Raw genomic sequence first — 23,365 nt, 5'->3', positions numbered from 1 at the left:
TTAAATAAATTACTGGTCTATTTATTATTCTAAAAATGTCACATTGACAAAATATTCACCCTGGCTTGATTGTTAAACTTGTTCATGAATCAGGCTCAGCAAACAGTCAGAAGCTAAAATGCTGAACATTTTCAGTCTGTGCCGACTACATGACCACATCAACGCAGGCAGAAGAGACAAAATATACTGGGATCACAGCAAGTGGAACGGGGAAAACATGCCTCCCCAGCATTGTCTTCCCTTACCCTGACTACACAAAAGTTGTCAAATAAACACTAGGTGAATTACGGGTCCCCTTATTTCAGAGAGAATATTGCAGAGCCACAGGGCTACAGGAAAGCAAGGCAGGTCAATAGACACAATAAAAGTTTCAGAAACATTCTTCTAGGAGAAGAAATTGCAATGATTGGAGTTATTTACCTGAAAGTCCCAGTTCATGAATAGGAATCGGTTTGCTTAGGATGGCTGCACTGGTTTCTGACCTCCAGATGTTGGCTCTGCCCTCTTGGAAGATCCCATTTGTGCAGCAGTGCTATCAGAGATGTTTGTAGAGCTACTACTGAGCCCTGTAGAGCAGGTCAGCTGGAGGGGGGACCACTAGGGCCAGTGAAGTGAAGACCTTAGAGAAGGCAAAAGGGACATTTGTGCTCTTCCTGTCCCAAGGCACAAGCTGGAGGCAGGAATGGAAGTGGTAGGAAAGGAATAGCAATGAAATTAAACACTGAACCAACTAAAATACAAGAGAAAATTTCTTCCTGACAAGCGGACCTATGCTGTGGACCTTGATACTGCAGGGCACCATTGAAGGTGAGAAGGTGAAAGAACTGGGTATGAATATTGCTTTGCTAAAGGTGATGCAAGTGAAAATTATTACAGTTTTGACTCTTACTAAAAAGACTGATACCGTTTCTTAGCTTACTCTGAAGTCTTACTTCATTGCTGGAGCCAATCTGTAATGAGTAGCATGAAGCAGATGCCTAAAGCAGTAGCTCTCATCAATGGAGGGCTTCTGGCACCTTCTTTTAAAAGGAGAAGGATGGGACACTTCCAAATGTACCGTCAGAGCTGGCCCGCTGTACTGCCTCCCGTGCTCATTGCCAGCCCCGTCGGGCTGCAGCCCCAGGGTGGTGCCCAGAGTCCCTCTGCTCAGGGTCACAGCAAAAGGACAAGGCAACGGTCACAGGTTACAGCAAGGGAAACTCCAACCCAGCACAAGAAAAGACTTCACAGAGGAAAGATGGAAAATTGAGTCCACATAGGAACGACAGTGTGGACTAGTCCTGGCTCTACTAGGCTTTATGTGTGGGAGAAGAGCCAGTGCTGGAGGCCACCAGCTCTCTATAGACGGGGATGGAGGGGAAGGAAAGCATCAGTGTGTGACAGCACTGAGGATGTCTATCACGATAGCTTGATTCTTGACTTGCTAATGGATCTACTTTAGAGAGAAGGGAGTTAAATAGAGACTAATCTTTGTATTTTTAGGGAAATGAGAAAGAAATGTAGAACGACCTTTTACCAATTCACTGATACACTTTCCTCGCTATGTCTGGTAAAAGGCAATAATAATCACCCTACAGAGACTCAAGGAAAGTCATCAGCGTACATTGTTCCCATTTGATTTTTCATCATTTCTGTCTATCCCCTGCCACAAATCATCTGAAATTGTCTCCATTCATTAGAAAAGAATATAATTAGGAATCATATGAAAACATTTCTTTTTTTAAGGAGCACTAACTCTGCAAATGTCTGGTAGATCAAGAATATTTTCCAGATCCCCAGGTCCCACTGGAATGAAACTGAAGATGAATTGTTTTTCAGAGAGATCCACAAACCTCCAACATTTTCATTTTTTTCATTTCATTTCAGTGTTTTTTTGCTGTCCCTACTGACCTCAGAAACTCGTGCCTCCAAGGCATGGAACAATCAACTTTTCTGTTATTATTCAAAGAGAGATGTTTGTTCCATATTTTTAAATAGCAATGTGATAATAAGGCAGAGGTTTATTTGACTCACAGATAGCAGCAGCTGCAGTTCCCCTCAGCAGAATAACCACAGCTTCCCAGGCTGCAAGGTTTACATGACATCCTTGCACATCCCATGCACAGATTTACGGCCAAGTCCATCTGCAGGGCCATCTTAGAAAAATGGTTGTGTAATTCTAGAAATCAGGATTCCAAAAAGCAATCTCGTATATATTAGCAAAAAAATATTATTTTTCAGAGAGCATAAACTCTTTCAAAAGATTAAAATTCATCCCATCACAAGGAGCTTGAGCAAGTGTTTGTACGAGTATCGTATAGCTTGCGTAGTGCACGAGACCTTGCAATGGCTGCATGCACTGGTGCTAAACGCAGACAGACTTAACTACTGATTATCTCTCTCCTGCTTTTTGCCTTTCATTCAAGTCTCCAAGCATGCAGCAGTCATACTTGAATGCAGCATTTCTTAATATCTTTTTGGCCACTTGTCCAGTCTTCTTTTAAAAACACCTCATCCTCAGTAGATGTAGTTCTTTGCTCTTCCCTGTGGTTTCATGATATACTACCAAAGTGTAAGCCCTTGGCTTCTGAGGCTAGTAAAACTCCCCTTTATATTCTGTAGGCGTCAAGTGTTCAGTGTGAATGAGATCAGGACACCTACATGTTATGTAAGCACAAATACTAAGTCCAGCACAGTTATTTTCTGACCTAAGAAATGTAGAGTAGCCACTGACTGTTTTTCTCCCTCCATTCCCTTCATTAGCAGCATATGAAGGCACTAATTCTGCATATGCTCCAGTGAAGACAGCAGGATGTCTTTTTCTCCATTGAGTTCAGTAAGGATGGGATTTCTTCCATGAAACCTAACGGATCTTGAAAAAAGTATTATTTTTAAAGATAGCTGAATAAATCTGATCAACAGGAAATTTCAGATCAATTGACTTAAAAGCGTCACATTTCTGATTGAGTCTCATACTCCAGAGCTGCTCAGCCAGAGTAAATTTGTTTACCGCTCTTGATCGCAGCAAAACTTGCCATTTTACACCAGTTAAGGATCTGTCTCAAATTACAAAGCAAAATCATATAAAACTAATTTTCATTTATTCTGTGACCTTCCTTTATGAAATTACAGTCACCCAGTGTGAGTAATTTCCATTGAATACATTTTCCCCATTACGATCAATAATGGAAGCAGAGAGCAGATGAGAAGATATTGTGGCTATGTTGGCAAATTATCCCAACAGATTTGAATAACTGCTTTATTTCTCACAAATACTACATTTTTAAAGCAGTCTTACATGTTTTAACTGTGATGGGTAACATAGCTCACTAGACCATCACTGCAAAGCAGTGCCTGAAGCTCTAAAACATTGAAACTAATGATCTAAAATTTCATAGAGAGAACCACAGGCTGCAGAGCGGGTCTGTGCTTCTTTTACAATAAAATATTTTTATGTAAACCAAAATGACACATATAATTTCATGAATAGAGCACAGACCAAGGGAAAAGAAGTGGTGTAGCCAGTATGTATATATATAAAACATCTCCTGCAAGATGCAAACAGTGTGACTGGTGGGAGTCTATCTTTTCCTGTCATGTCAGTCTAAGTGCATGCATCACATTTGATGGGCTAAATTCATTTTACGAATTCTTTTCTCATGCCAAGAAATTCATTCTGATGATGAAAAAATGCCCTTTTAGTTTTCATACCAATTCTCACCTTATAACATTTGATAATTTTTTTGTTTTAAAATGTCTTTACTAACTTTTGACAGGCTAGAAAGGTCACTAAACAGTTTCAAAAGCGTTGTCTGATGATTTTCGTACTGTGTTGGTGAGCAACATCTTTATTTTGAATCCATGAGCAACAAAACACGTTTTATTTTTCTTTCCCCACAGGCAGCCTCAACACCATGAGCACTTGGGATTTCTGCTTCACATTGGAAACTTAAAAGTGAATCATTTCAAGCTCACTATTCACCCTTTTTTTTCTGCTTCAGAAATTAAAACAATGTTTAGTGAGTGGTATTCACAATGATCGTTCATATAGAAAGAGTTAGGGGTTATAAGATAAAGAAGTACAGGATGGAGTAACAGTCATGTCAGGTACAACGCAGCAACAGAGTACAGCTTCCAAAGCTTTTGGCCAAAGGCTTTTCGGCCATAGTTGTAGGATAAGGGTAAGTTCTGAGTTTTGTTCCGCATCTTGTAACATGCATATTAGGTATGTGCAAGAGATTTCTCTGCCCAGTGTAGGCTGGGGGGGACAGGATAACTCCCCCCTGAAATCCACCAACATCCATTTGCATTGCTCAGTGCAAAAGCAGAGACTCCATCCCAGCCTAAACCAGTTGTCCTGGTTTCGGCTGGGATAGGGTTAAATTTCTTCCTAGTGCTGTGTTTTGGATTTAGTACGAGAAGAATTTTGATAACACACTGATGTTTTCAGTTGTTGCTAAGTGCCCTCCTAGTCCAAGGACAGCTCCCGTGCCTACTGACTGAGCTAGGTACACAAGATGGGAGGGAACATAATCAGGACAGGCAGCCCAGCTGGCCAATGGGGTATTCCATACCATGTGACGTCATGCTCAGTATATGAAGGGTAGGCATGATCCAGGAAGTACCGATCGCTACTTGGTTATCGGTCAGCGCGGGTGGTGAGCAATTGCATTGTGCATCACTCATTTTGTATATTCTATCATTATTTATTATCATTATTCTCCCTTTTCTGTTCTATTAAACTGTCTTTATCTCAACCCACGAGTTTTTCTCACTCTTACCCTTCCGATTCTCTCCCCGTCCCATTGGGGGGGCGGGGGGAGTGAGTGAGCGGCTGCGTGGTATTTGGCTGCCTGCCAGGTTAAACCACGACACCAGTACACCTGGTTAAAGGCAGGAGACGGGCTACTCTCAGAAATCCCACACCAGCATGAGTTTGGAAGCAAAAATGCCTGCATCTGGGGTGAGGAAGGGGACATCCGTCCTGCCTACCGCATGCTGGTGGAGAGGCCACCCACCTGGGAGACTGAGCTCATCGGCCGTGTGGCCCATGCACCAGCCGCTCTGCCGGCAGGGATCACCAGCACATGCTGTCCTTCAGCCCCTGGGTGGACACATCCCTACAAGGTTGTTATGTCACCTCGTACGGCCAGCCAAACTACACTGCAAGCAACGCACAGTGGGGCAGCCAGAGTCACAGCGTGGGCAGGCATGAGAAGTTCCAGGCTTGGGCATCTTCTCACAGCTGCCTATTGACTGCTGTAGAGCCACAGACAAAAATCTCCACTGTTTGAGTGTCAGACAATGTCCTTCACTGGAGGTTTATTCTGTGATCTTCATGGGTGGTAAAGAGCTGGAGGGGGAAATACTTGTCCCCCGCCAGGAATTATTAATGCCTTCCTTTATGAAATAAGAAAGGCATGTATAAGCAATCCCTAAACACAAGCTAGATGGCTAGATCAGGGGGCTGCCGGTCTGGCGAGGTGCCATCTCCTATTTTGCTATGAGGTTTCAAGGGGAGCCTCCAGCAGTTCCTTGAATCCTCAGATTTTCTTCCCTAGTTAGGATGCGCCGTGTGGGTAAGGGCAGCAACTGCGGTCCTTTCAAGCAATGAGCTCTTCCAAGTAGTGAAGAAGGAGGTACTGACACTTGGCATGTCCAGAAATCATGTCAAGTAATTGTCTACAGGGGTATGGAGCTGAGGCTAACATCATCAGCCTGCTTTTAGAAAACTGGATCTCTGTAAATATTATTTGTACGTATTATACATATTACATGCATGTATCTGTTTGCAAAAAGTATGAAGTAGAGTAACAGTTGGGAATACTTAAAGCTATTGTGGCTTATTTTTTAATCCCTCTTCTTCCCTAGTGAAAACCAAACTGTGTAAAAAAAAAAAGGCCCTTGAAAGAGAACAAGAAGGAAACTAGATCTCCAACAGCAGGATGGGTTTCTGATTGGACTAGGGGAGGGAGCAGGTTACAGCTGTGTCTCTAATTTATGACTAGTTACTTTTTTTTTTAACACTCTTTGCCCAATTATCCTGATCTTTTTAAAAAAGACCTACCAATCCACAGGTATTCTGTAAAATAGTCCATGAGTTAATTACAGGGAGATTTATCAAATGTTTTGAAATACTCAGATAGGGAAAAATTCTGTGCTGAAGCAAAGGAGCAGCCTTCTACACTGCAACCAGAACTTCTAAGAATGAAAGTCCTGGCTGAAATAAACATCACACAGACCTGAGACCCTAAATAACCTAAGTGCAACTACTAAGGAAGTGAAAAGCATACCAGAGATTTCTTTAAAAAAAACACCAAACAACAAACAAACCCAAGAGGAAATCTGTCTGTGATTCTTCCCTAGGAAGAACATTGCACTTTATACTTGTAAATCCCATGTAAAACTCAAGAAAACAAGACTACTCCCACCCTTTCAAAAATGCACACCAGCCCTTCTGGACATCTATAATCCGGGAGTGACCCCCGGCCTTTGTTTTGCCAGTTGCTCCGTTCTGGCAAGTACATTTGGGTACTTCATTGTATATTATCTAAGATTTTGTTATGGGAAGAATCCAGTGGATTCAGGGACATTGTGCAACCCCCAAAGGAGCCAGTCAGTACAGTTCTATGATTCTGTGTCTCCCATGGCCTAGATACGTTATTTAGCCTTCTCTTCCTCCGAGATTTGATTATGAAATGGATTAAACGATTCTATCCTCCTCAAAGGGCTTTTGTGTGAGAAAGACATTGAACAGATAGCATACCACACCCATGCCTTCGGTAACTGGGATATCATATGCATGTAAAATAGATAGCAGTGCTGCACAGCAGGGAAGTTGTCAATGCAGCCCACATGGCAGAAGGACTCCTGGGTTGCTCCTATATTCCCCAAACAGGAGAGAGGAGCAGGATTAAAAACAAAATGGAGTCTTGTGTATTTGCAGGTTTCCTAGTACAGGTACCAGGCTTCCAGTAGTCAGCATTTTAGAGAGCAGCAATATTAGAAAATAACTTAGAAAAGGAAAAAAAAAAGAGAGTGATACAAAAAATAATAAAAAAGTCAAATGTGCTTGTGCTCCTGCCAGATGAAGTGCAGCAAATTCAGATTTAACAAAAAGTAATCAAAGATAAGAATATAAGTCATAAAACCCAGCAGGTACTGTACTAAGGGAGACAGAGAAATCTTGCAGTATGGGGTGATGGCTGTAACAAAAAAATCCCACAGGAAAAGCCATGGAAAGGGTGAAATGAAGACTACACAAGAACTTGAGGTAAATAATAGAGCTTTTTTTTCAAATATATAAGGAAGAAGAGGTCAACAAAGAAATCATTAACGTCTCCCAGAGACAGCAGAGGAGAGACCAGATGCCAGAAGAGGTAGGCATTACAGAAAAATTAAATGAACTTCTTGCTTCACTGTTCATGAGGGAGGAGGATGAACTGTTGCCAAAGAGAGAAATGCATTTTCTCAAGTGAGAAAAATGAAACACAAAAAACCCCTAAAGGTCAAAGAATAAAGAGTGATAAAGCAATTAGATTCTGAGAATGTTTCTGAGACTCTGGGGCTGAACAGGTCCCATCCCATTCATTGGTAAGGGCACAGCAAGAAGCCCCTTAAACTGAGTCAGCTTGGATTTACTGAAGGTAAATAATTCCTGATCAAACCAGTTGCTTTCTATGATAAAATAACTGGATTTATGGACAAGGGAAGATCAGTGGACATCACTTTTGTCAACTTTAGCAAGTTTTTGACAGTATCTCCAACAACATTCTTGTATCTGAGTTCGGATGCTATGGTCTGGATGGGTGGACAACCGGGTGGGTAAAAATTGGGTAGAGGGTTGGGCTCAGAAAAGAGTGGTTAATGGGTTGTATTCTACCCAGAGTCAGGCTGGGGCTTTATTGTGAAGGGTCTCTGGAGGGTCCTGGCAGACAGCACGCTGCCTGTGCATCAGGAGTGTGCCCTGGCAAAGGCGGCTAACGGCATCCTGGGCTGTGCTGGAGGGAGCGCAGCCAGGAGCTTGAGGGAAGGGATTATCCTCCTGCTCAGCACTTGCTGGACCACATCTAGACACTGTGTCCTTTTGAGGCCCCCAGTACAGGAAAGGCATTGAAAAATTTAGAAAAAAATGTTAGGAGCTGGAGCACTAGATTTGTTCAGCCTGGAGAAGAGGTGGTTTCAGGTGGATCTGATAACAGCCTGCCAGCACCTATGAGGAGGTCATCAAGAAGATGACCAAGCTCTTCACAGCTATGCATGGTGGGAGGATGAGAGACACCAGGCATAAATTGGAACAAGAAAGGTTCAAACTGGGTAGCAGGAAAAACTTTTTCCCCATGAGGACAGTCAGGTATTGGAGCAGATTACCCAGAGAACTTGTGTAGTCTCCCTTTGGGACGTTTTCAAGACTGAACTGGATAAAGCCCTGAGCAACCTGATCTGATCTCACGTCTGGCCTTTCTCTGAGCTGAGTTTGGATCGGAGACCTCCTGTAAGGTCTGAATTATCTTGCAATCCTATGATCTGTGGGGTTCAAAGAGGAGCCAGCTGAGAAGAGAGCAATGGAAGGCCCCGTTAGACCTTGGAAACTTAGATATGCTAAAGAATAAACCCCTTGAAAGTCTCTGGCAAGAGAAATAGCAGCCATGCCAATTAAAGACAAGATTAGGAGAGATTAAACAGCAAGAGAGGAAAAAAGGAGCATATAGGAGCAAGGGCAGAGTCTACAGTTCAAGGCAGAAAAGTTGCTTCCACCAGCACTGTCCTTGGCTTGCTGTGCAGATTTGGAGAAGTCTCAGGGAAAGGTCTCCCCAGTGGTTAAAGCCATGCTATTTCCTGCTGGCTGATGTAAAAATATGGACAACCAACAACCCAGCCACGGGAGTGCCTACCAAAGCAGGGGCAGCTTTCCTGGAGCCAAGGGCATGATGATGATGCTACTGTGTTGAAGATACACAGGTACGTCCGCCTGCCTGAGAACAATTATCCTACCTCTGGAGAAACCACCCAGAAAAACTTACCAGCAGGAGCAGCCACCAGAGCAGGAATTGCTCAGAAAACTTCCACCATTTTTACCAGAGTTTTCTTTATTCTGGGTTAAATGCCTGTTTGCCCTGGAGGGCTAGTAAATGCAAACATACCGACTCTGCCTGTGGAAATCCCTGGGAAAGCCAAGTTGCTGAAGACTGGAAAAGTATCCTAAAAGCATTACTGCTTTTCTGTCCCATTCCTATAAGGGACTGGGCTGGGTAGACCTTTTTCCTGTTATCTTTTATGATCTTTTTTCCCAAGTAATTTTGATTTCTATCCATAAAATGGGGGAGAAAACCTTTATTCCAGTAATGCAGGGAATTTGTCAGACTATATTCACAATAATAAGGGGCTGTTAGATCCTCAGATAAATGCAGATCATGAAAAACCATGTGTTCTTATGCTTGTAAATAATTACAATTTAAAATGCCATAAAAAAAAGTCAATAAACCCATTCCCAGGAGATCAGCAAATAGCATTGTCCAAAGATTATAACCCAAGACTGGGGTCATTCTCAATAGGTAGCTGTCTCATTTCCCTTTCAAAGAAACAGCCATATATCACACTGCAACTCATCACAGAAGTGTAATAAAAAATACACATTCATTAACCTGCAGAAAGGAAACGGGAAGGGATAAAACACGCTGGAACAAAAATAAGTCAGCCTAGCCAAGACAGGAGATTGTAAGGAGCTCCAAATGGACTAAACGAAACTAGGTCACTGGACAGTAGCATACTAGGTGAAACTCAGCCTAGACTTGTGGTTTGCAGGAAACAGTTTAAAACTACTTGTAAACATTTATGGACTCTGAATTAGTTGTAATCTGCAAGGAAAAGATAAAGGCATTATTGTGGACAGCTCAATGAAGACATGTATTCAACATGCAGCAGCAATCAAAAAAAAAAAAAAAAAGCTAGGGGATATTGGGCATGGAACGGACAGAGAATAATACAGAGAACATTGGAATCAATGAGACATCCTTAGCCTTGCCAACAGACATTTACTTTGTATGCCACCTCTCCTGAAATCCACAGCCCAAAGTGGCTTGCAAACCAAAGCAATGTAATTGCAGAATTAAATAATAACAAGGGGAGATAAATTTGATTTTCTGTTCACCAATTGAGTAAAGAGCAAAGGGTTGAAACGAAGTCTGGATGAGGGCTACAGTCCTTCACGACTGATGGAGAATTTCTGCCTAGAGAACACCAGAGACAGAGGAGCAAGAAAGCAAAGAAAAATAAAGGCCTGCTCTGACTGCTGAATGGGAAGCAGTGTGAGTAGATGGCTAGGTTTGTTTGTGGGTAGACATTCCTATACACAGCAAAAAATCTGTATATAATGGATTATCAGAGGTTGGCCCCACGGGAATCATAGTCACTGGTTCAGTGGTTGCAGGGGTGGACCTCAAGTGAGCAGCCAAGGTTCAGGGTCAACTGTTTCAACTTTCTGTGCCCATTTTTCACATCCCCATTTTTGCCTGTTTTTTCTGCCTTTGGCTATGTATTTTGTAGGTTACAAACTATTTCTTTATGTTTTCTGTATGTTTCTGCAGAGTGGGAAAAACACAGGGTATTAACTGTGAAATACGCAGAACAATGCTGACAGGCTCAGAGCAAGATAGCTGAACATCTGATCTATTAAGGCACATATATGCAGTTTTACAGTGATAGTAATAAGGTAGATTTGCAGACTCAAAAGGAGGAAAAGAATGCAAGGATACTACTGAGATAACAAATAGTAAAACTAATGGAAAACCTAAGTTAAGGAGGCTTTAAGAAATTTAGGTAAAAGTAGCTAAACCTCAGATGAATGAAGTCAAAGTAATGATGCTGAATCCTACCTGTGAACCTGGAGTGGTTCACATTCACACTTTTAAAGGTGGAAAGGAATCGCTACCCCCTTCATACTGATGAAGAAAACAAGAAGAGAGGAGTTAAAGATCATCTACGAAGTCGTAGAGCCAGACATTAGTACCTGAGGGAATCAAACTCAGCTTTGCAGTGACCTACTAACAGACTACAGTGCAGAAAAGTCACCGAAATGTTCTACTATGAGAAACACCATTAATGTGCTCTCAAAGTTTCCAGTTAGAGGTGAGCTACAAAGAGTAAAAAGGTGAATAAGAAAAAAAACAAGTGTCCTGAAAATGGCATTAACTTGGGTCACCTCATTTCAAAAAAGATGTAGCAGACACAGAACTGATCAAGAAAGAATAAGTAGGTTGAATTGGCGCTGCTCAGCTTTTGGGTTGTAACCCCAAGAAAGGGTACAAAAGTCAATGCAAGAGGGGAAGCTGAAGGAGAACTCGCACTGTAATATGCTGAGAGCTTAACTTCAGGCTAAGGCAATCTCACTCACCCTTTGCCTACACATCCTACCTTCGAGGTCAAGTATTCACTGCCAATCTCTCAAAGCACACACTCGGGTCTACTATATAAGCTTGGCATTAGTATCATGGATATATATTTTATTCTTATGCAGATGTGCCACAAATTTTTTTTTTTATTTTAAGTAAGAAGGTTGCATGGAATTAAATTAGAGAGAAGATCAGCATGGGCAGACTTTTGAAAGGAAAAATAAACCAGATATTGAAGGTGGATCTATTTTGTACCTTTTAATAACTGAAAAAACACTGAAAAAATAAGAAGGAAAATCTCTTTACTGAGCAAAAATCTATTTTTAATTGAGAACTGGATTCAAAAATACTCCACAGTTTTTAATTTAGTAAATTCTCTCTTTTAAAAGAGTGAAATGAAGGGGAGGGGTGAAGAAGTTGGGAAGGAGAGTGAGCATTATTTTTTAAAGAAAGAAGCTTCAGTCTAAATTTGACTTTATGTAACACAGAGATGACCTTCACTCTTTTAAAGAGGTGAACAAGTAAAAAAAAAAAAAAAACTGGTTCTCTTAAGTAAACACTCAACGTTGTTTACTTACATCTGCCTTCCTGTCAAAAGGGAGAAAAAGGAGAGGGTAGAAACTGAACTAAGATTTTTTTTTTCCTCTCGCTTAAAAAAAAGCAACTTTAAAATCTAATTTTGAAAATTAAAAATGGCATAAAATAATTTAAGGAGATCCTATTTGATAAAAGAGAAAGTGTCAACTTGGTCACAGCCATGCAGGTCACTGTCTGGGACAAGAGTTGAGGAAAGACACACATGACCCTATTCCTACAGTCAAATTCTCATTTGTACAAAAAAGTGGTAAAGCATTATGTGGTAGAAATCTAGAAATTTCAGAAAACTGACTGGAAACCATGTCCTCCCTACAGGGCCCTTTGCTTCCACGTTTATAGCCTATTCCCTGCTTTCAGTGCTGTCATAGCTTCCATCTCAGTGCTCCCTCCTCTTAGCACTTCTCAAAGTAATGCAGTTGACTAGATTAATTTAATGTGAAACCGTCATCCAACTATAAAATCTATATTATTCCCAAGGTGGTAAGTTCTTTTTGTTCACTGTCCTGATGGTACTTTGGGGACAAGAATGAATCTGGACCATAATAAACATAAAATATTTCTAAACTTTTTTTCCATATACAGCTATCCTGAGTAGACACCACAGCCAGGTGTTACAGGATAGAGAATGCTTGAACAGTCATGGTCTCTAACCACCTGAAAATCAGTTTGACTTATTGAGCAACTAAAGGTCCTTTGCTTGTGTTGCTGATGTTGCTTTGCTTATGTTGTTGATGTCGAATGGCTCTTTCTTGTTTGCTATAAGATATTAAAGCCAAGAAGCTTACTTCTGCAGAACTCCCCTACCCTCCTCTGCTGCCTGAAGGCACTATCCTCACTGCTACTGGTACAATTTAAATACAAGGTTTGGGGCTTTTTTTCCACTTTTCTTCCACATCACTGTCTGTGAACTCCATTACATGAAATTGTTGGGGCAAACTTGCTCATTGACTCCGCCTTGAGGGTCTTACTTTTTCATCTGAAAGACCTTTCTTAGATGTGTTTCTCTAAAATATTGGGCCATTGAGGAAATACCTTTCTGCCTCAGTCAAGTAATTGAAAAACCCATGGCTACGCCAATGAAAGGAAGATCCAGCAGCTCTCCTCAAATTCACATCCACCTCCCACAACAAAGAGATCCTGCAAGAGGCTCCATCCATCTGGGCAGAGCAGTGTGCTCTGAGCCCTCCATGCAGACTGCCCACAGGTGGGAAACGGGGCAGTCAACAGCTCTAAAGGCAGGTAGGACATTTGGGACATATTGTGCGGCTTTAGCAGCCTCCAACATGGCTGCTGACTCCCCGATCCAGCTGTGCAATGCCATTGCAGGCCCACAGTTCACGAAATCCACCCTCTGGAGCACACCAGCCAGGTCCACCTTCCATACCGGTTGTACACCAGCAGGACCCACATGTCCTTCGGGCCCCATGCAGTGCACCTGAAGACCCTAAGACAGAATTAGTATTTTTGTTTTTTTTTTCCTCAGCAACACACAGTGGGGCCTCTATCACAGCCACCAAAGCTCCGCTTTATAGTGTGAAAAAGAAGGTGTGTGTTGCTTGCCTTGCACTACAGCACAAGAGCAGCTGGCACGTTTTTGGGTGAAGACTCCATTATTCAACTTAACGTATGTCAATAACTATTGTCATGGATGACTTGCCATCTTCCACATTCAGAGAAGTGAGTCAGTTCCAGAAAGAGCACCCAGGTCCCCCACTTACTTTTCAAAAGAAGTTTCAGGTAACTGAACTCCTTTAGATGCTATGGACTGACAACATCTATCTTATCTTCATACTGAAAACGTCACGTCTATCCCAAGCCTTCCCTAAACAGTTGCCTTATATTAGCTGTAACACACTTCTTGGTTAAAAAGAAGCTAAGAAATAAATGAATAAATTATTAACTTGTTAGCCAATTGAGCAAGGGATCTGGAGTCTGTAATACAGTTTTGTCCAAGAATCTTTTCAGAAACTAGAAATACACAATTTAAGTGTAAACCCAACTCTTAGAACCATGTATCCTAAGGTTTCCTGGTGTTGTTTTTTCATAATGTCTGTGTATTGTAGCCAGGACAAACAATATGTCATTTCAGTTCCTTTCCCCCTCTCTGCCCTGTTGTTTTTCAGTGGAAAATGTCCTGTTCTACATTCACACTGCTCCAGCGGTTGTTCGGTTATAACTTGCTGCAGGAAACATCCTGGCAAGAGGACATCAGAAGGTGATGTTACTTCTCTGAAGCATCTAGAAATTAATCTGCTGCTCTGAGTATGCCTGTGCAGGCAGGACAAGCAAGTCAAGTCCCTTTTGCTCACCTCTGGGCCTGTATTAATATATTTTATCCCTCGGCGATTCATGTAAAGAATACGGGCAATAAATGGCTGTCTTATTAAGCAGATTCCAGACCAGATGGAGTTCATAAAACTCTACATGGCTGCACCCAGTCAAGAAGACATCCTCCCAGGACAGGAATGCACTCTTAGCATGGCAGCTTATGGTTACCGTTCCTGCTATTCATATGCTCCTCTTCTCTCATATTAGTTCTTGATGGCTTCCTTCTTTTACACTCCGCTCCCATTTCAGAAACTGAATAGCACTCCAAAGAATTGATTGCTTAGGACCACTGTAGAAGTAAGACATATTTCTGGAAATCAAGTTCCGCAAATATACAAGATTTTAACGTATAAATCTGGGTTTGGTAAAGTCTTGCTGCTTCTCAGTTATGCAGTTAACCTGTACCAAACACAAGGAGGTCGAAAGATTGCCCAAGGTCACAACGGGAATCAGTATCTCAGGCTGAGCGAAGCGTACAAACATGTGAGCTCTGATTTTCGTCATCTAACTATTGGACAACACTCTTTATTTCCAGCTACTATTGATTTACACACTTCTACCCTCGGAATCCAGCTGGCATTTTGTTAATTCAATATGCAATAGCTCATAATGATCCTGCTAAAGATAGACTGCTACAGGGCAGTCAAACTCCATGAAACGATTGCGTAAAAGTGTGATCAGGAAGTAATTTTTCTTACATAGTCTGATTTGTAATTCCTCAGTCTGAAGAAACTTTTTGCTCAGCTAAGTTTTATGTAGAGCTGGTAAAAATATTTCCAGTGGAAGAGTTTTCTGGCAGAAATTGCTGAATACATTCAACATGAATAGTTTTCAGGAATGATTTTTTATATATTTTTTTTAGTGGGATGCTATTGAGATTTTCCATTTTGATAAGATGGAAATTCTTTCCCCTAAAAAGGAAAGAAAGAAAGAAAGAAAGAAACTGCTCAGGAGGCATGACTATCAGGAAGATCTCCTTAAAAGAGAGGCTAATAAAAAAAAAGGAATTTTATCACATTGTTCATTTTCCAGATTCCTCGGATGATACAACATGTCAACCAGCATCACTCACATTATTTGCCATGACAGATCCTGCCTGACACAGTGAATCACAGTCGCCCAGGGCATGTGACTGGCAGCCATTAGAATAGCAGGGCTGGTAAATCACTGGTTTTCATTTACACCTACCTACTGCACATATGCAAAAGCTGCGGTTGCACGTGCAGGCAGCTGCTCTTGGTTCGTTTGCAGATTCAGAGAGAGCAATAGCAAGGCACAGAGAGTCCTTTTCAGCACTCCTATTTCTTTCCAATTCTCTGTGCAAAATGACTAGAGATTTCCATTAAAACATCAAAATATCTTTCTAGGTGTAAGACCAACTCTGCATAAGATAAAGAAATAAAAACTGTATAAACAATCTTAGCATTCAGAAGCCTTTCCAAGCCAACTGCAGTATAATGAATTTAGTGTAAATTTGTGCTGACCTTGGATACAAAATGATCTCTTTCTGCCAATAATTTGCATAGTGGATATTGCTTTTGAATCAGGAATACAGTAAATTGCAGTGCGAAGGTTTTAAAGGATGAAAATAGAGACGGAGTCTCAGCTCAGAGAGATCTGCACAAACCAGGAGGGACACCAACAGAGTCAGCAGAATTTCCCTCCTCAAGTGAGGAGAGAATTGCATTGTTTTTAAGGAGTAAATGCCTTTGTGTTTATTCACATATCCATCCGTATGGTCTGGCTGGAAGCTCATAAAGTAAATTGTATATAGGGCAGAGAAGACAGAAAATGGCTCTTCAAACTACACCTGCTGCCCTGACAGCCAAATGCCTTCCCATCAACCTGGGCACACCTTTGGGCTTAGGGCAGGGGGTGGTGTGGAGCCGGGCATCTCACTCCACGCATTTGTAAACCAGCAGCTGGATCCAGAATCAGCCTGCATGAAAGCAGAATGGAAAGGAGAAGAAAAATGTTTTCTGGCCTCTGCACCAAAAGGTTTTGCTCAGACTGCTCTCTAAAAACTTCACAGGCACTAACACGTCATTGGGACTTCTGCAGTCCACCCAGCTGCAAGGACAGTGCCTCAGCACAGACAGAGCAGGGCTGTCTCCCTCTGCCAGCAGCAGCCTCTTCCTTGGAGGATCTTCCTCCAGCCTCGGGCAAGGTACTGAATAGTCCTGATCCTTCCTGCTCTTGCCAGTGCTTTCCTCTTTCTTTCTCGCCCTCATAGTACATCAGCTCCTCGGGGTGTCTCCAACATCTCCCCTACCCCTTAAAACCCCCATATCAAATGGGTCCATAGTCCTACCAATAGGACACTTCTTGGGGACTTTCAGAATACTTAAAGTTAGTGCAGGGCACCTTGCATATGCTAAGCACCGCTGACCTATGAGCAAAGGACTCTCTGAAATGGTGGAAGGACTGAATGCACCTGAAAGTCGCAGTCTGCACCTTCAAAGTATCACTCTTAATCACGGTTTGTCATACGCACCGCACACCCCTTTAGTGAGCTGTCTCTACTGAAAGACTGCTTATCGTCAGTGTAATACCAAGCCAGCACAGGTATTTCCTCTTACTGGTTGATACTGTAGAGCATAAATTGTGCTTGCTATTTCTCTGTCTCTTTTAACACATATAACTATTTAGTGAGCTATTCGCACTACATGATCTTATCTAGTACAGATGTAATAAACATCATCTGATGTTTGTAGAACATCTTTGTCCCATAGGATCTGAAAGCACTTAACAGAATTGTACTGTTTTCCTGGATAGACTCATTTTTATTCAATAAGATCATAATGTGCCTTGTACAGTCAGAGATTTTTTAAGTGAATCTTTGTATGTGTCAGCCCTTGCCCAAGAGAATTTCAGTAAATATGCCTAGATCATTGATTCATGTAATTCTGGACCTCTTCCACTTTATTCCAAAAAGTCAATATTTTTGAAGGATTCGGTATAGGAATGTTAGTACAGCACATTGGTAAAGACAGCTCTTCTTCTGAGGGGATATGAATGCTAGCACCAGAAAAACACTGTAAACATTAAGAGAATATTGCTCATGACAGAGGAGTAGGTGAAGTAAAATGAGGCCCTGACTAAGCACATGCGTTGTTTGTTGGGCGGGCACTTCCAACAGCGAGGATGGGTTTCCTGCTACGCGGCATGACACAAGAGATGTCAACAAACACAGTGTGGTTTACAAACTGTGCTTGACTTGCTGCCTGAAGGCGTATTCCACCACTTTTCCGAAATCCTGGGAGACAAGAGTACAGGAGTGCCTGGCACTGCAGAGCACCATAGAGGAAAGGGTTGGATGAGGTTTCAGAGGAGACATGGCAACGGGCTCCCACCTCTGTCCATGGCATGTTGTACTGCAGGTGCCACAGAGGGCAACTGGATCGTTCACACCTGATGATGCAGGCTCTGAAAGGAGCCACGTTCAGCCACCTGGCCCCACTACTGCCTGGGGCTGTCCCTGTCATCCTTGTTCTCCTCATCTGCACACTAGAGGAAAAAAACCTGCTTACTATGGTGACATGAAGGGCTTTGAGACAATGCGGTGTAAAGCACTGGGTAAATGTAAATGACAGCCAGGTCACTAAGAGTAAAGAGCATTTGACCTTTCTTCTTCTGTTTGCAGGGGGGATGAAAGGGGAGGGGGATTTCTTTGAAGTGGTGAGGAGCTATTTCTGTTGGTATTGTTGGTGTTGATTGTTCTTCCAGATGAGCTGAGAACAAAGGGCTCAGTCAAACACACACACCTGCCCAAAATATAGTAATGGGCCACTTTGCAATGCCTTTGTAGCCACCGGCCAGTGGCCAAGTGACACCCTGCCTCCTGGCACCCTGCCTCTTGACCAGTATCGGCAGTGTAGACAGACTGCCCACACCCTGCCCCCTGCCCGACATCGGCAGCACAGGCAGGATGCTGCCCACATTATTCATGAAAGGCATGCTTCTCCCAAATCCCCCTTCCTTTGGTGGAGCCAAGGGATGGCGCAACTCTCACCCGAATTCAAAAGTCATTTGCATCACTGGCTGTTGCTGCCAGATGACCCAAACACCAAGTGTCCCTGGCAGTGCACAGGAGCCACGGCATCGCTTATGATCCTGTGTTTGCTATCAGCGATTGGTTGAGTCGCCGTATGGGCACGTTGTTGCTCCTCTTTTCTACTGCCTCAATAAATCTTTGTTTTATAAAGTGTTGTCAGACTTCATTACTGTTTGGACCACACCAAGTTAGGTGGAAACAGTTAGCAGTCTTAGAACAGAGTGAAGGTTTTGGATGAAGACACAAAAACAAGGATGAAAAGATTTATGTGCAAGCAGGAGACGATTTAATACTTCCAAGCACCCAATCGATATTGCAAAATTATCTCAGCAACTGTTCAGCTCCTGGCAGGGTCAGAATGGTTCAGCTTCCTTCCATAGTTTAAAAACAAGCAAGCAAACAAACAAAAGCCCTTTTCCATAGTATCCTGCAGCCTTGTTCTTCAAAAGACCCCTGGTAAATGAGGGCCCTAGAGCTGTACCTAGACAGATGAAACCCTGCGACACATCTCATAACCGGAGACACTTGTTGGAGCATCCCCTGATCTGAACTTCCTAATGCTGCTGCATGTCATCCTCATCATCTGTTGGGCCTGACAAAATGCTCTCTAAGTCAGTCGGATACTCCTAATTGATTGCAGTGGGGTTTGCAGGTCACTTTTGCTGGGAACTCCTTAGAAATCCTTGGAGAACAGAAGGCCTTAAGTGCTAGGAGGGACAAGTTTGGGAGGTGCTTATGAATGCCAAGCTCCAAAAGAAACAAGTTTGAGGTAGGTCGTAGGGGAGACCAGACACAGCCATTCAAACCTACATATTTTCTTATGGAAAGCAACTTCACTTGTTTCACCTAAGGACAGAATAAAAGAGAAAAGCAAAGGGAGATGGAGACTCACATACATCTGCTATGGGACCACTGAGTTCTTGAGCAAGAACTGTGGCGTCTCTGGCCTCTTTCTTGCATATTCTTTCTCCCAGTTGTACAAGAAGGATAACTACATATGATGCAGGATAGGTGCTGAAAGGAGAATTACACAAGTCTCTGTTCTGTGCTTTGGAGTCAAAATTTGTGCTACAAATCAGGGAGATTAATATTATTAATTCCAAGATAAAGTCCTGTATGGAGCTAATAGAACTATTTGTTATCAGGACACTCTTTCCTCTATTCTCAGGGTTACTCCTAAAAGTTTTGTATTTTCTTCATTTTTTGCTGGTATATAGCAGCAGAGAGGGAAAATTACTGCTATACACACAGGTGGACTGAAAGGAGTGCAGAGGTAGATGGTCAAGGACATTAAAAAAACATGGTATTCATGCAAGCAGATGGCCAAATTCCTAAGGAGGCAGTCATTATAAGAGCTACACAGTCTCTGTCCAATGTCACTCGGGACGTGCCTTCAGAACGGAGAGCAGAATAAACCCCCCGTAATCCAAGAGGAAGCAGTTAATGACCTGCTACACCACCTGGACTCTCACAAATCGGGAGTTGGGATCCACCCAAGGGTACTGAGGGAGCTGTTGGAGGAGCTTGCCAAGCCACTCTCCATCATTTACCAGCAGTCCTGGTTAACTGGGGAGGTCCCGGACGACTGGAGGCTCGCCAATGTGACGCCCATCTACAAGAAGGGCCAGAAGAAGGATCCAGGGAACTACAGGCTGGTCAGCCTGACCTCGGTGCCGGGGAAGATCATGGAGCTGTTCGTCTTGAGGGCTCTCACAAGGCTTGTCCGGGACAACCAGGGGATCAGGTCCAGCCAGCACGGGTTCATGGAAGGCAGGTCCTGCTTGACCAACCTGATCTCCTTCTATGACCAGGGGACCCGCCTCGTGGATGAGGGAGAGGCTGTGGATGTGGTCTACCTGGACTTCAGTAAAGCCTTTGACACTGTCTCCCATGGCATTCTCCTAGAGAAGCTGGCGGCTTCTCTAGACAGGTACACTCTTCGCTGGGTAAAAAAACTGGCTGGACGGCCGAGCCCAGAGAGTTGTGGTGAACGGAGTTAAATCCAGTTGGCGGCCGGTCACGAGCGGTGTTCCCCAGGGCTCAGGACTGGGGCCGGTCCTGTTCAATATCTTCATCAATGATCTGGGTGAGGGGATCGAGTGCTCCCTCAGTCAGTTTGCAGGTGACACCAAGCTGGGCGGGAGTGTTGATCTGCTCGAGGGTAGGAAGGCTCTGCAGAGGGACCTGGACAGGCTGGATCAATGGACTGAGGCCAACTGTATGAGGTTCAACAAGGCCAAGTGCCGGGTCCTGCACTTCGGCCACAACAACCCCAGGCAACGCTACAGGCTTGGGGAAGAGTGGCTGGAAAGCTGCCCAGAGGAAAAGGACCTGGGGGTGCTGGTCGACAGCCGGCTGAACATGAGCCAGCAGTGTGCCTAGGTGGCCAAGAAGGGCAACGGCATCCTGGCCTGTATCAGAACTAGTGTGGCCAGCAGGAGCAGGGAGGTGATCGTGCCCCTGTACTCGGCACTGGTGAGGCCGCACCTCGAATCCTGTGTTCAGTTTTGGGTCCCTCACTACAAGAAGGACATGGAGGTGCTGGAGCGTGTCCAGAGAAGGGCAACGAAGCTGGTGAAGGGCCTGGAGCACAAGTCTTATGAGGAGCGGCTGAGGGAGTTAGGACTGTTTAGTCTGGAGAAGAGGAGGCTGAGGGGAGACCTCATCGCGCTCTACAACTACCTGAAGGGAGGTTGTAGCGAGGTGGGGGTCGGTCTCTTCTCCCAAGTAACAAGCGATAGGACAAGAGGAAATGGCCTCAGGTTGTGCCAGGGGAGGTTTAGATTGGACATTAGGAGAAATTTCTTTACTGAGAGAGTGGTCAGGCCTTGGAACAGGCTGCCCAGGGAAGTGGTTGAGTCACCATCCCGGGAAGTATTTAGAAGACATGTAAATGAGGCGCTTAGGGACATGGTTTAGTCAGCATGGTGGTGTTGGCTTGATGGTTGGACTCGATGATCTTAGAGGTCTTTTCCAAGCTTAATGATTCTATGATTCTATGATTCATCAGTAGTTGAGAAGGGGCTGGTTATCCAACACATGCTATCCCATCTGAAACCACAGCCCGTTTAACTAACAGCACGTTGCAATGGATGACGTCGAGCAAAAGGAAGCAGCTGAAATATGGGATGTGCAGACTAGGCCAGAAACTGCTAAGTATGAGGTTATTTGTTCCTATCCTCCTAGGGGAAAACTAATCGTTGCTTGACCTAACCACATGGGTTGGATGAACTAGGACAGCTACCAGAAACCAGCTTATCCTCCCAGACCTGGGCAAGGAGCTGACCGAACCCGACAATTTTTGTATTGTAACCACCACACCAAGCTCCAGAGGGGCGATTTTTCAATCAGATTCATCTCAGCAGACCTTTCCAGGCTTGGTTCTACCATTTTTGCCTAAGGGAGGATAACAAAAATAACTGCTGAAATCTCTCTGCCTTCTGAGGGCAAAAAATACAGGCAAAAGAAAATTTCATTTGAAACACCTAAAACTGCTCTGTTTTTCAGAAAGAAATCCAAATTTTCATGTTCCTACATGGCCTGGGTAGAAGAAATTAAGCACTGATGCTCAGTTCTTGCTCTTAGGGCTTAGTGGAGAACTTGGGTACTAAACCTCTTACTAAATGGAGAGGACAAAAGACAGTGAATCCAGATTTGACAGCATTAAGGCTGAAAGTATTGCTGCTCTCGCCTACTCACTGCAGCCAAAAATCACATTTTACGGGTGAGCATTACTGGATTGCGTTCAGCACTGCCCGGTGCTTCGGCACACCGCGTCCGTACCGCCAGCCAGACCCCCGTGCAGCACAAGCGGGACTTACAGTGAGGGTGAAAAGACTTAGGAGCTGATTGCTTGAAATAGCCTCTGTGACGCTGACATTGCAATTAATTAATTGTTAACCTTCAAAGTTACTATTGATTGCAGACTGACAGGAAGCCTGGGAACAGCCTAGGACGGGTCTCCCCATGTTACCTCCCAGCCAGCTGATACAACTGAGGTCCGATCACGCTTTCCCACGCAGCAGCAGCGCTGCTTGCACTGGATGAGTCCCCTCCAGCGCCAGCCCCGCTGCCCTGCCGACGCTTATTCCCCCCACCTGCCTGCCTTCGGTGGGTGCCAGCGTGCCTGCGACCGTGTGGCGGGTTGGTGGGGGACACGGCCAGCGCCAGCCACGAGAAGGGACGTTCTTCAGCTGCACCAGCATTCTGGTCTGCCTGTGTGGCCCCACAAACGGCCGGGCCGGCCACGGGCAGCAGCGTGACGGGGGCCAGAGATCAGCAGGGCTGCCTGAGGGAGAGTAATGCTGATGAAAAGGGATGCCACTCCATGGCCGCTGAGCCATCTTTCTCAGCCTAAGCTTAGCGGGAAGGTTGTTGCTTCTGTTTCAGACCAGACAGAGGGCTCGAACACCTGAGAACTTGTCTGCTTTCTTCCAGATATATTAATTGGTCTGATAAAAAAAACATTTCTCCCTATGACCTTCATCTCATGCAGAACGTAAACAACCCTTAACATAAACAGCAAAGTCCAACTACATGATTATTATTTAGTATTAAGAGAAAATGGAATATGCTGCTTTATATTAGCTGCACAGGAAGGCAACGACACAGTCATTAATGGTCTACACAGACCCAACACAGGAAAATACTGGCAGACCCAAAAATGTGATGGAGCTGGTCTTAACAGACGTGTGGCTTCAGCTCAGTCATGCACAGGCACAGGGAAATCCCTCACTCCTGGATGTAAAATAAGGGTAATATTGCTTCTCACGTCCCAGGAGCTTCCCGGGGACCAAGGGGCTGATGCTTGCAGAGACTTTAGCAGCCACAGGCATAGAACTTTTCTGCTACCATGGGGGACACTGTTTTGCTGCTACTGGTCTGTATTTTTGAAACTGGTGAACACAGGGACATTTCAGAGAGTCTGGAGTGAGCTGGTGCACACGGAGTGGTTCTCTGTTCGGCTTTCTGGAGACTGGTCCATCTCACGGGAGCGAGCACCAGCGTGAGCAGGAGT

The sequence above is a fragment of the Calonectris borealis genome, chromosome 2, assembly GCF_964195595.1.
Source record: "Calonectris borealis chromosome 2, bCalBor7.hap1.2, whole genome shotgun sequence".
NCBI lineage: Eukaryota > Metazoa > Chordata > Aves > Procellariiformes > Procellariidae > Calonectris > Calonectris borealis.
Note: the sequence above shows the minus strand (reverse complement) of the source record.